The sequence below is a fragment of the Athene cunicularia genome, assembly GCF_003259725.1.
Source record: "Athene cunicularia isolate RWA chromosome 1 unlocalized genomic scaffold, athCun1 chr1_part1, whole genome shotgun sequence".
Lineage (NCBI taxonomy): Eukaryota > Metazoa > Chordata > Aves > Strigiformes > Strigidae > Athene > Athene cunicularia.
Genome location: NW_020799091.1, coordinates 91,825,876 through 91,843,762, shown reverse-complemented (window position 1 = coordinate 91,843,762; position 17,887 = coordinate 91,825,876).

The following is a 17,887-nucleotide window of genomic DNA, read 5'->3' as shown; positions in this document are numbered from 1 at the left end:
CACCCTAACTTCGAGGCTTTTTTATCCTTCTGCAATGGAAGGAGTTAGTATCAACTTCCTGGTTCGACCGGCCAAGTTACTATTGAGAAAGATCCTTGTAAATCTTTTGCCTGCAGAAATCCAATTCATAGATTGTTTGCAACAGATCTCTGAAATTTAGCAGGGAAAAAGTCCTAGAGAGCAAAGATGTATGCTTTACTGTGTCACATGAAATTCTATTCAGGCCTGACAGAGGGAGAAACTGGAAGAAAAATATCCTTTTCTCCTATAGCTTATGCTGGCATCAGCACTCTGGCAGCCATCCAACAGGACCAGCCATGGGCATTCTCATCCCAGGCAGCATCCACTGCACACAGCATTGTGCTGGGAGCCTGACACTCTGGCTGTAGCTGAAAAGCTGTCATGAAAGAGAAGTTTGGAGACAGCAGAGAGAGAAAAACAAAACCATGGTCTTTAATAGCTCTCTCTAAACCCAGCACATAGTATCTCTTTGATCTCTTCCTTTATGGGCTCAAGAGCACCCTTATTCTGAAGAAATTTGAGCCATACTCCCCAGATAATCACCTGTTGCTGCACGTGGTCTGAATCTCAGCAGAGATTATTATGAGTAGGTTGGGACCTTTTTATTTAGGAGGAAAAATATACTTCCACAAAGGAAAAATGTTTTTTTGTTTTGTGAAAAGACATTTGTGTGCTATGTGTGAGACTATTTTCAGGACTGCTGCCCTATTTGCTCTCACTATTGGAATGTCAATGGAGAATGTAACAGAAGGTGGGAAGAAGTGGGAGGAGGACCTTGATGTTAGGACAGGAGATTGACACACAGGTGAACAAGTTATTATTTACCTTGTAGCAAAATGTGGACCGAAGAGCTACAGCAAGGTACTTAAATGTAACTTTTAAAGTTACATTTGCTAGTTGATCTATGCTTTAAACAGAAAACTCAGTACTATTCCTCATTATCAGAAAAACACTCTTCAACACACAGCAAGGTCTCTACAAACTTTGTTCTCCACGGATCTATGTGTGACCCCATTCTGCTTTCACAGGGGCAAGGTGACAATGTAAGTTTAAGGTGTTTAAATAACATGGTGGTGTTGGGGGGGAAGGTTTTTATAACACCCAGATTAGGAAACCTGTGGTTATTTATACCCAGTTACACTGAGCTAGAGGCAGCCCCAGGTAAATGGAGGCTCATAGCTTGCAGCCATTTCTGCATGATGGTGTAACCTGAGGTACCGCTGCCTCATACATGACCAAGAGGACTCAGGCCACCACACAGGTCCCCTGCCTGCCCAGCACTCACAACATGCGAATCTCTGAAGGGAATATATGCTAAAAAAGGTTTTCAAACTGAACCATGCAATTGGTGTCCTCTCACAGTCTGTACTGCTTAATTTTTGCCTCCACTCCAATTACATCGAAACATGAAAGCTGTCTTCCGGAAGACTTACGGCCTTTATATCACACTGCATTGAGCCCATCAAAATTTAAGACCAATTGTCAAGACACAGTGCATGAGACTTCTTAGCCTGTGGATATCCACACTATTAGGGAAATGGGAAAGACATAAACTCAGCAGTACAAAAGGACAAGACTATGAGGTTGGATGCATCTTAGGCACTTTCTGGTTTTTCTTCTCCAGGATGGAAAACCCAGTTATTAAAGTGGACATGAAAATAAAGATGGAGACAGGAGTCTCTATGGTTCTGTGGGTTAACCTGTCATCTTGCAAATGACTGTTTATTTTAAATAGAAATATTTCTAACTTCTGGTTTGTTCAGGTAGCTACAGCCATGGTTGTGGTGCAACAGCAGAACCACTTTGTTCTAATGTTCATATAACACTTGAGGATTTCTGGTTATTAATAAATTGGCCATAGCTGTATTTCTTTCTTTAATGAAGTACTTAACTGAAACAGATTTACCTTGGGGTAAAAGATGGACAGATGGCAGGGATGTACAGGTCATGTGCTCTTCAAGACTGATAAAGGAACTCCTACATGACTATACACTGTCTGTCTCCTGCTGACTGAGAATAACTATAAAAGCACTAATTATAAACTGAAATATCTGAATTTAAGGATAAACATACTGCCTAAACTAATTATTATGTTCAATTTTATATACCCTCTGTGAAAATAAATTTCCTGATTAAATAAAATATTCTGATCTGTTCATCCAAAATATGAAAGTGACACTATCTGCTGGGTTTTTCTATTGTTCATATTGATTCCTTCAATTAGCACTTTTGACTTTCAAATGGGTAGACTAGGCAATACCATCTAATCTAGGATCATGTCAGCAGCTGATAGTCCCAGATGCTTCAGATGAGGAAAACAAAATCCTCCTCTTTGTGCAAAGAAGAAATATCCAGTACATTTCCTTATTTTAATGTTTGTTTTTTAAGTCCCTGAATTGTGATCATTTTTACTATCCTTCATCTTCTGTCCTATGCATACTGTAGTATGTTCTAATTAAGGACATAAACATCTTTTAACTTCCTCTGTCTGGTTCTACTCCTGGCCTCAGAATTATAGACTAGTATTGCATCCATTGCTATTCATTACCCATTCTGTCTTTATTTAAATATGATTCATTTTGGTTTGTTTTGTTTGATGTTTGGATTGAGTGAACATCTTCTTGCTCTTATATTACGATTAAAAACACAATATGAAATACCTTCCTTTAACTATTTTTAATGTGTGCTGCTACAGTTACCCATTCACTTATCTAGATAATCCTAATTTCAAATTTATATGGACATTTTTCCATGTCGTTCTTCCCAGTTGCTTCTAAATTTTCTTTTCTGCTGCTCATTCTTTTTACATGATAACCAGAACCAAAATGTTCCAAATAAACACACCACAGATTTATTTAGCATATAAATCCATACCTTCTTCAATGCCACTCCTAGATTTGCACTGAAGTTTTCACACAAAACTTTCTTTTTTACTGATTGCCATTAACCTTGAGCTCTGACATCTTCATAAGCAGTTCAGGCAATTCTTCCAAAATGCAATACCCACATTAATTTTCATCTGATGATCGGTGACCTAGCTTAGTTATCTCAGTAGTGTTCTTCAGTCTTCTCTTCTTTTAATTATCCCAAACAATTTTGTCATATTGCAAACATTGCCACCTCACTGATCATTCTTTTACAGACTGTGAATTGTATTAATCACTGAGTACTGGTACTCAGCCTCAGGCCATTCCACCACTTTTTTTTTATATTTCTTTATCTGTCTCACTGTGTTTTGATAACAACTTTCTCTTTCCCCACAACAGTAAGTTTTTTTCACAGGTTTCTACAAAGAATTTTCCAGAAATAAAGTATTTTTTAAAAATTTCTGTAGAAAATCTTGCATTTTCTTTGATGGAAAAATGATTGTCCCTACACATTACATCCACTTAGTTGTCACATACCTATTCATAATTGTTTAATCCAGTTTACCCAACAGTTAAGCAAAGCTCACAAGGGCTGTAATCACAAGATTGTCCAGAGGACTCACAATCTGTTCAGCTGCCTAATACCTTTGCAGTGTCTCATGTCCCATTTGTGCTGTGCCTCCCTGGAATAAAAGTCAGCCTGATGATGCAGGCAGAAGGCTTGGAGTCAACACTGGAGTCTTGCTCTGGCTCTGTCAGTCACTGGCAGTGTAACCTTAAGTAAGATTTCTAACTTTCCTGCATCTCCCTCCTTTCTCCAATGCAGATGATGCTTAACAACATCACAGGAATAGATCTGACAAGTCTCTGTGTTTGTCTTGGTGCCGATTTCCAGGGCTCAATTAGATGTCTCCATCACAGCCTTAGAAGTCGGGGTACACAAGCACAGAACAAGTAGGATGCCCTCCTCCTCTGTACGTCTCTGAATACCCACCAGCTTTCCAAAGATTTCCTTTCTGGATGGGACAGGGAGAAGTTTGCAAGCACCAAGTGGAGGCTGGCTCTGCAGAGCCAGGCAGTGGGACTTTGAACAACCCGCCTGCAGGAGCAGACGCATCTGGAAAAGCTGCGCATGAATTTTTTATGAAGCTTGATTATTAACATTTTGTAAAATGCTTGGAGATCCTTGGTAGGAAAATTTTACCACCTGCTAAGTATTAGCCTTCTATAAATACTTCCAAGCAGGGCACAGTTGCCAAACGTTTCGGTTCAACTTTAACCATTCTAACACCAGGCTGGGGGAATTTTCATGGCAACCTAAATCTTGCTGAACACGTTTTACACTGCTCATTCTTCTGTCTTCTGTTTCAGTAGTCCCCATTGTTCCCTGCCTTAATCTGTCCTTTAAATGGTCATTGTAATCATCGATTATAAGCATTTTGGTCAAATGTGTATCTTTCTCAAAGCCAGAACTATAGTCTTAATATTAATGCATTACTATGCTGCAGATATTAGTTTCAGGGTCTTAAAAAATGTAACGTAATTAGAGAATCTAACTATTTGTTCCAGTATTGTCATTTTAACTGTGTTTTCAACTTTATGAAGTATTGCATAGGACCCTAACTGCAGAAAGCCTGAAATAAATTACCGCTTGAATTTTGAATTTACTTACTCAGTCAGTATCTTGTAGCAAAGTTCATAGCAGGAATTCTGCTGGGTAAATCATGGCAATAACTTCTTGGCAACTTCACTTACAATATTAGTAGGTGACATCAAAATTAGTGAAGCAATTTAGCCCCCTTCAAAATGATGCAAGACCAATATGTAAATGGAAGATATAGAGCTTTAGAAATGTAGAACTATTACTATTTGAATACATATGTATTTAAATTTGTATTGAAATAAATACAAGACAGAGACACCAGCCAATGCCGGTTGTTCCTCCTACAGTGCAGGCTGGCTTTGATCTCCATGTTCCGCATATTTTTTTCCTTATTTCAGCAGAACTTTTGAGTTTCTCTCTGCCATCATCTAAATGGCTGACTTCAGAGCAAAGTTTTTCTCTTCCACATGCTGGTACTTGAATCAGAGAATATTATTCCAATTTTGTACTATATTTGTGTAGGACACTTGTTTCCTTATCTCAGTATGCTGTGTTAAAGACAGAAGAGTGAAATCTTTTGATCATTCATGCTGAATTCCTGGCAACAACCTGTCATACCATAAAGAAGATGTTGCTTGGGTCACTTTTCACTTAGCATCTCTCCCATAAACATACTAAGACAACGGGCATAAAAATACACAGACTTGCGTTTGAGAGTAACGTTTTCTTCATGTTGTACGTGCAGTCTACATGACCTGAAGATCTGCTCTAAAGGCTTGGTGTTCTGCAGCAAGAATCACCAGCAAAGAAATAACTATCCAGAGCAGGCGAAGTGCTGATTTGGTGGGGTATTTCTCAGTTAGTATCTCGCTTGCGTTATCTCCCCCTTGAAGGGAGGTCTTTTTACTGCAGTGGCTGAAAATGAGCCAAGTATGCTTTCAGAGTGTACTTGAGTTTGAGATCACCACACAGAAGGCTGATTCAGTTAAACAGACAAAGGAAACTTTTCAGATACTTAAACACACACTTAATCTTACATATGAGAGATCCCACGTTTAAGGAACAGATTATAGATGTGATCTTCCAGTGTGCTGCAGGATTGAACCCCAGGGGTTTAAGACTATGTAGGAACAAGGCTTTTGCTATGCTATTTCTCCTTCTCAAAATGTTTTCCAAAATATTTTGCCTATCAACCAAAGAACGACAAAGGTGCTTAAAACTGACCTTGAGTCAAACAAAGAGGGAAAAAAAAAAAAAAAAAAGATTTAATTTTTAGTCAGGAACTAAGTTTAATCAATTCTTTTCAAAAGATTAATTTAAGAGAGTCTCATGAGCAATCTTCTGCTATATTTAGGGCTACTGTGTCATTTGTGTGACATGAAAAATCAAAGCAAAAAGAGGAAAAGGTAAAATGAAAAATCAGGCAAATGTATATCTTAGTATCTAAGAAAGAGAGCAAATGATGTTACCAAGCTCTTCTTATTTGAAGTGAGAGGTTAAACCTAAAAGAAAACAAAAAGCAAAAGTTATTTTTAAAATCTTAACTTTTTATTTCAAATGTAATTCTAGTAAAACAAGGGTATGCTGAGTAACAGCATATAGATCTGATGAGGGTAACAAGACTGCCGAGACATTTTCACATTGAAGATGTAATCCCTCAGGTGTTGAAATGAAAATTTTCCAATTACAATTGCCAGCAATTTTTCCCTATCCACAGCAAATTATTTCTGTAAACATTTTCAGCATTGGGGAGCATGTTTCAGAGATGAATGATAGTTGCAAGTGCCATCCATAGACTCCAAAATACAAGACCTGAGAATTTTTTCTGCGCCGCAGCTGCTGTTAGCTTGACAGTATCACCTTTAAGGCTGGACAGTGCAGGGAACCACGGCTTTTCAGAGCTCTGGAAAAAGCCAGAAGCTGATGCAGAGTCGGGATAAGCCATGGTGGTCCGTGAGTTATCAGACAGGGAATTAATCAGATTTCACTCAACTGTCTTGGCTCTTTATGCTAGGACCAAAAATAAAATGAACTAAGGGTATAACTTCACTGAAGACTACAATGGGCAGCACAGATATCTGAGCCAAATTTCAATTAGTGAGCTTTCAGCAGAGCAAATTAACCTATGCAGAGCTTCATGCTGTCATATGCAACTAGCTTAGCATATGAGCATGCTCTCAGAAATTTAGTCATAGTTGCTTAAGTTTATGAGGTTTAAACTAAGGCATATAATCTTGCAGCTGGGACGTGCTGGATGCTTAGGGACCAATAGACATCCATTCCGGTTGTAGCAGTCATGGCAGAAGCTCATGTGTTCAGTCAAAATGAGCTGGGTATCTTCAGCAATTTAAATAATAACTCTTCATTAATCCAGCTCATTTTCTAGAACAGTTTAGGAAATGATCACACGAGGGAGGTTGATGTTATCATTAGTACACCTAGCCTGACAGACAAGAAAGGGTTTAAAGATCCCTTGGAGAAATGAATGTAGGCAAATTTGTGCCTGACAGAGCTGCTAGAACCAGCTTTCTAAGCCTACCACTCTACAAAACAGGGGACATGACAAAGTGCTTGAGAAACGAGCACCACCATTAATGACAAAGCTTTTGAGAAACTGAAGGAATTACGGACGCCTTTTCTGCCACTGCTCTGAGAAAGACAGTGGCACCAATCTTCTTTGAGCTGCACAGCAGTGGTACACGTGTAGCAAGTGTCAACCAAATGCCAGTGACCTCAAAAGGAGAGGGAGGCAATGGTCGACAGCTCCGCAATTAGAGAGGTCCATGCTCTCATTCCCCAGAGTTCCGTTTTAGCTGAAAGTGACTGTCAGCCACGGGGACCTGGGAAACAGTACTTTAAAGAGGGATATTCAGCTACAGATACAGGATTTTCAAATTAAAAGTAAACTTAGGGAAGTTTTGGTGGCTGAAGGCACATTCTCCTACTTAACAATAGGGCTGTGGTTCCAAGTCCAGAGTCAGATTTTACATGAATCAGGCAGAAAACAGCAGTAGTAAAAACAGAATATGGACTTTGATTGTCAAAACTGTCTTACAAACAAGTTTCTTACAAAATGTAATTAAAACTATTTACATACTGTCTTTACTGATAATCTTTATCACACTAGAGTTGGGGGAAGCTCTTAGCACCAGATGGATGCTTAAAGACACCAGAGCTATCATTTTTAAGCTGTTACTGAAAAATGATTAAATGGACAGAGGAAACTCATTTGGGGATTGAAAACTCTTAAGAGGACTAAAGATTTGTCCTGATCCTAAATAAACAATGCCATTAAGAGAGTGGTAAGACTTGTCACATGGCTCAGCAAGTACTTTTTCCCAATGCAAAGAAGCAACAAACTTGCATGTGCTGGCTGGAAAGGAAAATACTCAGTCAGCAGTTTTTACTCTTAGATATGTATTTAGAGTACTCTCATTTTCATGAGGTGGTGTTGCTAGAAAACATAACAGCTTAGAAGGTTGACATACCAAATTTGAATGGATATGCTAGGCCCAGTATACCTGACATAGTAATGTCTGACATTTATCACATCTGTGTTTAACCGTTCTGCTCTGAAATGCAAGTTTAGTCATACAACCATAACCTCCGTTATCTCCAGCCTCTGAAGACTAGTAGAAAATATGATAAAGAATATACAGGAATGGATGCCAATTCTGATCCATACGTGGTACTGTTAAATAATGGAGTGGTACCAGCGTAACATGACTTGCTACTTGCTGACATTTTATTCAACAGAAACCTGAAAACAAGAGTGCCTGCTCTTGAGCACCTATTAGGAACTCAAGTCAAAGTCACAGCAACAAGCAGATATCTGGGAAAAAAGACAGGGTGGGGAAGGTAAAAGGAAAACATAATCTGGGGTATGGGGAGCTGTCACCATTTTGTAAAAAGCAGCTGTGAGAATATCTCTAATGAAAATCAATGACTGCAAACAGCAATAATGTCACAAGAAATATCCTGTGGTCAGGGACAAACTTGACACACCAGGTGGACATATGCAGAGGAATAAGTGGCACTTTCTTCAAAGGAGGAGCACCCACACAGCCATTTCACCTGAGAAATTCTGACATCCAACAGCCAGAGCAGACAGAGATGAATTAGTTTCAGAACACAGCACAACTGGAACTAACAGATTTGCTACCATCTGACAGCAAGAGTATTGATACTCTGGGAGAGATTTCCAATTCTATGAATCACTGCAGAGTACCTCAGACACTAATTGAACATGTTTGTTCATTAAGTTAGATTAAGTTAGTATCTGAACTTCCTTATTATGTTAATGTTTAATTTCAGGATGCAGAGGGAAGTTGCTGAGAACCATGTCTTTAAGAGGTTCTAGCTTGAATCAGTTGTTAAATACAAGCTGCAAAGTGCAATGCTCTTGTTAAGAGCTCACACTCCAAGTAAGGCAGATCCCTGTCAAACTCCATGGTGCCTGCTGGTCGCAGGACAACCCAGATGTGTGGAGGGGACATCTTTTTCAGTGGAAGTGATTCAGTGGATTTTCAGAAATCCAGACCAGGAAAGAAAAAAAAAAAATCTCATTTAAAAAAAGCTAGAAATTTTCTCCTTTTCTTTTAGGGCACCCCTTACTATATTAATGGAATGGTTTAAAGCGTCTCCTCTGAAAGATCAAAGGAAAAATATATCTTATTTTTCATAAGGGAAACCTAGGAACTTTCTTGGAGCTACACACTGCTTCCCCAGCATATCCAGACTGATTACGCCCCAGAAATGCCTCTATCTGCTGACTGACTTTAAAGGAAGCCCAGATAGCTCAGATGTAGACCCCTATACCATCAGTGTTTAAAATCATGAGACAATTTGTATTAGAAACTCACAAGATGAGAGAACAGAACTAATAATCACTTGCCAAAATCTTGGCTTACCTGACCAGGTGTGTATAGCCAGTGTATAGCACACTTACTATGCAGAGGCAATAATAGTGTGTTTCCCTATATATATTCCATTCCTGGTGTGTGTGCCCTTCACATTCCTGAGCTGACATGCTTCTGGAAAGGTACAAGTACTGTGGGCCACCTCTGCTCAGTGATTAACTCCATACTTCCAACCAAAGGCACCAAAGGAGGGACAACACAACCACTATCAGACCTACTACTATGAGTCAGAGCTTTTCCAATCATAGATTTACCCATTGTTCTGACATTTACTGTAAATAAGTACTTAGCAGGTAATTATTAGATATCAATGCTAAGTTAGAAGTTTTTTAGATAGAATCTCCTTTCCTCTGAAACAAGAAAACACTTGATCCTGTTTTATTCTTGTTTGAAAGAACCCGTTATTATGACTGAACTCCAACCTCCTGTCTAAGGATTGTCCTTTATCCAAAACTGTAATGACTGAGCACAGGCACACCCAAAGCCTGTGGGTGTGGAGCACATAATGGACACCATGGGATTTGTAAATCTTCCTCAAAGAGAACCCAAACAGCAAAGGAGTCTGAGGGATTTGAATGACATAGTGACAGCATGGTGGGGACAAGTGTGTATTCCTGCTCTGGGCTGGCCTCAGAGGTGCTTCTCTTGTTCCTGTGCCTGTTAGATCACAGAGGTTTAGGTGGACTGTCAGCAACAGGGATAGCTTTAATTAGTCTAAAACCACTACATTGTAAGTGGGTAGTTCAGAGTCTGAGTGACAGGTAACACAGCTATCTGTTCCATAAACTGGGGAATACAAGAGATGTTAAAGTAGATCCACTTCATCATCAGAACCCTAATTTTCTTAAGTTCCTTTTAAAGAAGCCATCCAGAGCCCACCTCTACAGTGACTAAAGCAGAAATTAGAATTCATCAGAAGGTGTTACTTCTGGCTCTTCCTCACAGAAAACATTACTCCTAAAGCTTTCTCCTCCTTAATTTATAGTAAAAATATAATCTTCAGAATTTAGTTCTGCTAGATTCTTTTGTGTTGCTTGTGCTAAGGACATCACCAACATCAGACAAAGCTTCTGATTAGGAATCTTCATCCATAGAATACATACTAAGTTAGAACAGGTATTCGCAGTATTTTAAAAAGTGTTTATATATTTCCATGATCTGTGGTTTTCCTCTGATCCTGTGATAACATATGGATTTTACATTGGTGAAGAGGCAGAGAGATGTATTTGATGCTGCTGTACACCTGAAGCTGTGAGAAAACTGAGGGCAGAGTCTTGTCTCCAGATGAGCACTGATGGCAAAAAAAACCTGAGGCTGAGCATACTGGCGCCATGTATAAACCTGTGAGCAAATCATCACCAAGGTCCACATTTTGCTACAAGGTAAATAATAACTTGTTCACCTGTGTGTCAATCTCCTGTCCTAACATCAAGGTCCTCCTCCCACTTCTTCCCACCTTCTGTTACATTCTCCATTGACATTCCAATAGTGAGAGCAAATAGGGCAGCAGTCCTGAAAATAGTCTCACACATAGCACACAAATGTCTTTTCACAAAACAAAAAAACATTTTTCCTTTGTGGAAGTATATTTTTCCTCCTAAATAAAAAGGTCCCAACCTACTCATAATAATCTCTGCTGAGATTCAGACCACGTGCAGCAACAGGTGATTATCTGGGGAGTATGGCTCAAATTTCTTCAGAATAAGGGTGCTCTTGAGCCCATAAAGGAAGAGATCAAAGAGATACTATGTGCTGGGTTTAGAGAGAGCTATTAAAGACCATGGTTTTGTTTTTCTCTCTCTGCTGTCTCCAAACTTCTCTTTCATGACAGCTTTTCAGCTACAGCCAGAGTGTCAGGCTCCCAGCACAATGCTGTGTGCAGTGGATGCTGCCTGGGATGAGAATGCCCATGGCTGGTCCTGTTGGATGGCTGCCAGAGTGCTGATGCCAGCATAAGCTATAGGAGAAAAGGATATTTTTCTTCCAGTTTCTCCCTCTGTCAGGCCTGAATAGAATTTCATGTGACACAGTAAAGCATACATCTTTGCTCTCTAGGACTTTTTCCCTGCTAAATTTCAGAGATCTGTTGCAAACAATCTATGAATTGGATTTCTGCAGGCAAAAGATTTACAAGGATCTTTCTCAATAGTAACTTGGCCGGTCGAACCAGGAAGTTGATACTAACTCCTTCCATTGCAGAAGGATAAAAAAGCCTCGAAGTTAGGGTGTGAATAATCATGTAGTGTCAGCATAACACTTCAGAAAGGGTAAGGAAAAGGGAGAAGGAAGTAGGAGGCAACTAAGTGGCCAGGCAGAGCAGTGTTTGCTCTCTTCTGTGAAGCTAAAAAAAAAAAAAAAAAAAAAAAAAAGTAGGCTGAGAAAACCAGGAGGGAAGGAAAAAAAGCTGGATGATGAGGAAGACAGGACACTGGACAAATAATTTTTTATTTACAGAATTAGTATTCTCTTCTAAAGTTATAAAATGTGGTAAGCTTGGCTTACCCTGAAGCTATAGGATAAGTGGAAAAGTCATACCTGTCTTAGAAGTCTTCAACTGTAAGCCTTGTCAGCTTTTGGATTGTATTACTGCACATCAAATAGATACAGTGTTCTGGGAAATGTAGTAAGAAAAAACAGGTGTCTCAAACCTCATAAAGAGGGTTTGTAAAATAAATTGGTTGCAGAATGAGGACAAAATAAAGGCCAAAGTTGGGATTGAAAAATGAAATATAGGATGAAACTAAAAGGCTGAGAATATAAGAAATGCCCTAATGAATCCACCTAGCCCTACTTACCCAACAGGGGATAGACTGAGATCAATAATGTGGTCTTCTTGGCTAAGGATAGTCTTTGCATTCCAGGTAGGCTGACTCAAGTGATTTCCCAGAATGTGGAGAAGCTGCCTGCATAGTTTGTAGTGAAATACTGCATTTACATACTTAAAAATAAAAATGGAGTAGTGGCAGTAGGAGATAGTTCAGCAAGTGCATGAAAGTTTTAGCTACTATTTGCAGTCAGTTCCCCTTCATCCCCTTCCCCCAGCATCTATATTTGTTACACCAGGGATGCTCCATGGCACACCCCTGCCTATTCCTTCCAGTATTTGTTTATAATGATCCTGAAATGGTCTAATTCCTTTTTCAACCTGCTGATACTCTTGGTGTCCACAGCTTCCTGTGGCAGCAAGTTCTCAAGGCTCACTATCCAGTGTGTGTGTGTGTATTTTTTTTAAAAAGTACTTTTATGTATCTGTCTTAAACTACCTTCCTACTTGTTTTACTGGGCACCCCTCAGTTTTAGTATTGCAGGATTTGGTGAAAAACAGTTCTGCCTTCACCTTATCTACCACGTTCATGATTTTTTAAAGCTCAACCGTATTGTACACTTCATGTGTCTCCTCTGCAAACTGACATGTCCCAGCCTTTTGCCCTCTTCTGGCAAGGCAGACAGCTCATTCTTTCCATTGCCCTTCTCTCTCTCTCTCTCTTCCTTTCCAAACTCCTCTGAGTCCTTCTGGGGACCGAGAGGCCTGAAACATCCCAGCCCTCCAGCTGGGGATGCATCAGAGCATTATATGGAGGAAAAATTACACCTTCTGCCTTGTCTTCATGCCTGTCCTGATATGCCCAGTATTTTATTGGCTTCTTTGGACCGTCACTGCACCCTGCAGCAATGGTTTCAGAGAACTGCCAGGGTGAGGGCTCTTTCCAGACCTGCAACTGCCAGTTCCAAGTTCAGCATCACGCAGGGATGGTGTAGGTGAGGATTTCCTCTAGATGCAGTATTCCTTGCCATTTATCTACACCAAAGCTTCTCTGGGCACTTACTCTGCTTTGAGGGGCCCTTCTGGAGTTACTATTAGGGTGACACCTGTCTACTCAGAAGATCTTAATACATTTCTACAAAAGATAGTAGGAGGGTGAAAATGCAAGAAAAAAAGAAAATAAATATATGAAAGGAAAATATAAGGGGTTTTGGTTTGGATTTTAAAAATTTCAGTGCTAGTACATAGTATTTTGATATTGTCCTTATGATGTGATTTTTAATTATTTTTCTGTTTATAGGTACATGACTGTAGCATATGGTTGCAAATTTCCACTTAGTATAATGATGAAAGGATAACCAGAATTTTGAGCTATCTTTATTTCCTGGTTTTATTCCCTGTACATCTTGTAAGATCTTTTTAATTTTAAAAAGTTTCAATAAAAGCATCATGGAGAGATTTCCTCCACAATTCTTATTAGTACATACCCAACAATGAGGAAAAGCTGCAACTGGAGAGAAAAGAAATAAGCATCTCCAGTAATCCAGTCAAGACTGTTCACAGGTACACAGTGCACAAGGAAGGGCAAAATAACCAGTATAGCAAGGAATAGCTAAAAAAGAAACTCCATTAAGTAGGGTTTTCTATAATTTTTAAGTTTTTCCCTCTCTTTTGATGTTGCCAGTTGTTCCTACCTGGGACTGTTTCACCTCTGGAAGGTGATTTTGAAGGGTGCCCCTGAGCTTCTTTGGCAGGATCAGATAGGCTCAGCTTTGTTTTAGTTTACTACCTATCTTCAGTGGTGTTACTGTAATTTATGTTTAATTATGACTATGGTTTAATTACAGCTGAAGAATGTGACTTTTTCCCTTACTATTCCTTCACCAGCGCCTGGCTGACTACTTGACCTGGCAGTCTCTCCCACCCAGGGGGTTGGGTCAGTATAAGCCAAGTGTCTGGTGAAGGGGATGTGGTCATCATGTCTGAAGGGCAGTAAAAAAAAATTCCTCATTCAAAAGAGGCAGCTCTTAGCCAGTTGCCTGAGGAAATGACATTTATGCTTTGGCATGTTCACATATACATACACGTCTGTTATCTTTCCCAGGAACTTTTGAACCTGGGGGTCAATTTCGACAGAATTAGATGGGGGCAAGGTACGGATCCCAGAGATAAGCTTCAACTGTCTTTTGAAGATAGGGGGCTGCAGAAAAGAGACCTTATAGAAGAGCCCTGATAGTGTCTTCAGTGAGAAAGGGTGGCAGTGAAAGTCCATTCTCATTGAACAATGGAGAATTCACACCATGGAGGAACTTGAAAAAAACTCCACTAAGGTAAAAAATGCAGTTGGAGATTTATATTCCTAGAGAATCACCATTCACCTGTTAAGACACGCATTCATGGGAAACCCAGCCTCCTTAATTACAATGTGGCACGACTTGTGCAGTGTGCTATACCTGAGCTCTGCAGCTGCAGACTGCCCTGCCACACAGTAGATTTCCAAGATGATTTAATTATATACTTTTGTAAGAAGTTATCCAGACTGATCCAGGCTTGGCTGATGGCTTTTTAGGGTTCTTTTGACAGACATTTTTTACAAGGATTGAAAATGCCTGTGTTTGTCGTGATCAAAATACCGTATTTTTTCATTGCAACCAAAATACATTTCTATTGCCCAAAATATGAACTGTTTTCAGTTCATAGAATTCAAACTCCTAAACAATATGGCAGTTTGTCAGAAATCTGGTAAGCTTCCAATATTCTCTCTTATGAAGTACTAACAAGTTGTACTCATCTTCGGTGTCAGTATTGTCCTCGAACTTTGAAAGAGGGAGAGAATGAATACCCGGGTTACAGATCAAAGTACCCGGGGCCCTCTTATACCTGGAATTTGAGGAAGAGAATTTTGTGTTTCCTACATCTTTATAGATTACAGAACACTGTTAAACCCTTAAAATTTCTTGTTCATCATCACGTACCTTTTACATCACACTTTTAAATGAAAATACTATAAAGGCTGTTTGGATGTAACTGATAACTGTGGTTCCATAAACAACCCTTCAACAACTTACCTGCCCTGTGGCTCACCAACGACCATATGTGCACACCCTGCAAAGACTACAGCCAAATAAACCTTGAAAACCCCAACAATTTTTAAGAAATGGGTTTCCTAGTGCCCAAGCCCACACTCACCTACATCTTAGGACTTTAAAATAAACTTTTGAATTAAATAACAATAGTGGCTTGCCCAAAATTACACCACCTTAACCTGGCAGTTCAGAATCTGACAGACAGGCAGCTCAAACACATGCTGTGGTCTGGAGAAGGCTACCAGGGATTGTAAAGCATTTCCTTCATGTGAATAGTCAGTGTCCTTTTCTTGCTGTTTTGCTATGAAGTCCCTCTCCCAGCCCTGAAGTGACTGATACCCTGAACTGTTTTCAGATCAGCCATTACCCTTGATAGTAAATCATTCCACATCTCAAGTGTAAAGTTTCTTCTGCTTGTATGTCAAACATTATTGTTACATACTTTTAATAAGATGCTAGATATCCATATTTCAGAATTTAACCTTAAATTCTAAATTAAACACAGAATCTGTAAGGAGATGTATTAGATACATGGGTGAAAATCAAGAATACCTGCCTAGAAAAGGGAAAGGGAATGACTGCTTTCAAACTTGTGGCTGAAATTCATGATCACAAACATATCTATATACGCATTGCTTGGAGGGTCATACTATCGGGTATTGGCTGCTGGCAAACTTATGCTCCTATTTTCTTGATCCCATTCAATCTGAAACTAAATTACAGCATAGTTCTCATTCGTTCTATTAATTGCTGAGGTGGTGGTATCCTTGCTGCTTTTGCTGGCTCAGTGTGAAACTTTCTATGATATAGATCTGCACACAGATCCTAGTTCAGATTCTTCTCATGCAACCCAAATGGTAGGTAGCACCTGTTTTCACTCTCACCCTGCACTGAATGTGGACAACTGACATGTTTGTAGGCTTTGGTAGATTCGCCTTGCTTCTTGCCAGCGTAAGCAATGAATACTACAGCTGCTCTAACAAGCATGTCTTCTTTGTTCCAGAACATGGAAAAAAAACCCCAACAAAACAGGAAGCTCAGCCCATCAGATAAAAAAGCAGCTGATAAGCTCCTTCCCGGAAAGTAGTAGGACCCTTCAAATAGGCTAGATGCCAGGCAATGAGCCAGTTCTCTTAGCGAAAGCCCTTTTTTGTGCAGTGTCTTCCAAGAAACTACCTTCCCATGAAAACTCTAACTCACCCACCTGTACTCTGACACCCTGTCCATTAGCAGAAAACCATGTGCTGACCCAAGGGCCCTCCAAAGTTCTTAAAAGGTTTGTTCTATTACAGTATTTTGCTTCAAAGCACCCACATATTAGGCTTGATATTCCTTGCTTTCAGTTTAATCTGTCACACCCGGGTGATGTGGCCTGGTGTGAGTCCTGGCGCATGGCATCCAGAGGAAGGCGAGACCTCCATGAAGTGGCACTGTTTGTGGCAAAAGCCTTTGCTTCAATTCAGTTATGAGCATTTTTCTTCCTTTCTGTATGGTTTTTGTATTGTTTTTTTCTTGTTAATTTCTAATGAAGGCTCCGCATATAGTCAGATGACAATTTCAGCTCGAAACACAAGTGAACGCTCACCCATGTTCTAAAACTCACTACTGTGAGGCCTATGTAGTACTCAGCCTGATGGCCTTGCAAAAGGAAAAAATGGTTGCCCACAAGTCCATATGTGTAGAATTTAGGGAACAATCTAAATACATTGGCTGTTTGCATTCCAAATAGTAGACGGTGTTTAAATATTTTCTAGAGTTTTGTATGGCATAAAGCACAGCTTCATGGGAATGTCCCTTACCTTATATGCTACCATCGTGCAGGAGATAGATGTAATTATTTTCACTGTTTTTCTTGGTTTTTTCATTGAATTCATCCGGAGACAGGAACAAGGTGTTCTTGGTAAAGTGTTGTCAGCTGTGCATTTTAAAGCTAACCTTTAAACCACTCCATTGGCTTGACAGGTTTTTTCCCTCTGTGTGTGGAGGAACTGTATAATTTACCTTTGTCAATAAATTTTGAGAAGTTGCATGTGTGCTAAAGTACTTTGGCAAAAATCCTTTTAAACTGCAACAGTTCGTGACTCAAGAAGTTTGCTTTCTTCTACAAACCATCTAATTCAAAACTTGGAAAATCACACATGCGCAACTTTCATCTGTCTCAGTTTTCTGTGCAACATGCAAAAACCATGGAATGAAATGTATCAGGTAAGTACTTGGTGTTTCAACATTCACCGGATGTCTCAGACATTACTAGAAACAGCAGCCACCAGTTACTTATCCAACTGGAAGCACATATCTAAGAGCACTCCCAAAAGGTTATTTTAATTCACTACTTTTAGGGCGAATTAAGATGATGACAGTTTTCCTGAAAACAGAGGGTTCAAATTGTGCTCCTAGTAAATATTTACATCCTCTTAAAAAAAAAAAAAAACCAAACCAAACAAACAACAAAACCAAACCAAAAAACAAACCACTTTAACCGTCCCCGGACAAAGTTCTCCAAGCCCAGGTTTGCACACAGGTTCTTTATTACTAAAGTCGTGACTGTGAGAGCAGCAGCGGGACGCCCGCGACTAGAGATCACGCGTGTGCGGCCGGCTGAAGCGCCGTGCCCCTCGCCACCCACT